The 1,308-nt window shown below is 39.8% G+C and overlaps 1 protein-coding gene across 1 annotated transcript in view; it reads left to right on the forward strand.

Moving 5' to 3' along the window:
* DNAH12 (dynein, axonemal, heavy chain 12) overlaps positions 1-1,308 on the forward strand; it is a 261,319-nt gene that overhangs the window by 36,705 nt on the left and 223,306 nt on the right. The window lies entirely within an intron of this gene.

The raw sequence follows: 1,308 nt of genomic DNA on the forward strand, positions 1-1,308 counted from the left end.
ATAGCTTAGAAGTGCTATAAAAAAGGAGAGAACTCCAAATTGAATCACCTTTGTAATTTACCCATTTCTATACAACAGGTTGTGGAAGCAGTTTCATTCAGAGGAGAACTTTTTGCATGCTTATGGTTGATCTGTTAAAAAAAAGAATGTTATAGTAACAAATAAAGTGCCTCCTCCCAAAAAAAGAAAGATATGAACAGACATTTTACCATAGAGGATATATGGATGGCAAATAAGCATGTAAAAGATGTTCAACATCATTAGCCGTTATGCTAATACAAATTAAAACCATGATTCATTTTCACTACATACCTGTTAGAATGGCTGAAATAAAAAACAGTGACAATTTCAGCTGACTTTTGACACCACTGACCATTTATTTCCTTTCTAACATTCCCTTGTATTTATTCATCTGGTTCTCTATTATTTCTCTGTTATCTCCATGGGTTCCTCTTCCTTGACTGGCTGTAGTCACTCGTCTCTTTCCTTGAACCTCCCTGGATGATTCTCTCCTTTTCTGATTTCAACTACCTTTCATGTATTGATGACTCCTGGAGACTTTTTTGCGCAAATACATCAGATTCAACGTGTCAAAAAAATAAGACCACAAGCTTCCTCCATAAGACTCTTTTTGCTCATTTTCTATTCTAGTTGTTATCACCATCTATCCGGTTACTCATGCTTAAAATACCTGAATCTGAACTTCTTTTTCCCCCTCCCCAACTACCTCCCTCCCATATACTTAGTCCCCAAGAGCTCTATATAGTTCTCAAAACAGTCATTTTCTTGTCCTAGCCTTAGCTTAAAGCTTCATCTCGTCTTGACCACAGTAGCCAACAGCAGCTTCTTTTCTTTTTTCTTTTCTTTTCTTTCTTTTTTTGAGACAGAGTAGTGTTGGGGGCCGCACCGGGGGTGGTGGAGAATGAAAGAACACACACAAAGACAAAGACACACAGAGAACATGGCGGCCGCACTCAGAGCCTCCGCCTCACTTTATTTATACTCCATAAACCTCACGTCAGCAGAAAGAATGCAATGCAAAACAAACTTTCTTTTCCCACATGTAACCTTCTACTCAGTTTCTTGTTTCTATATTCTTTCTTATTTACCCGCCTTCTTGGCGCCTACGGGAGTTCATTAAAAGTTCAGTTGGAGATACTGTCCTTGAGCCCTATCTATTCTCAGCATACTGTTTTCAAAGGCCCCTGCAGAGTAGTCTTGCTCTGTCACCCAGGCTGGAATGCAGTGGGGCAATCTAAGCTCACTGCAACTTCCACCTCCCGGGTTAAAGCAATTCTTGTGCCTCAG

The sequence above is a fragment of the Mandrillus leucophaeus genome, unplaced genomic scaffold (assembly GCF_000951045.1).
Source record: "Mandrillus leucophaeus isolate KB7577 unplaced genomic scaffold, Mleu.le_1.0 Scaffold57, whole genome shotgun sequence".
NCBI lineage: Eukaryota > Metazoa > Chordata > Mammalia > Primates > Cercopithecidae > Mandrillus > Mandrillus leucophaeus.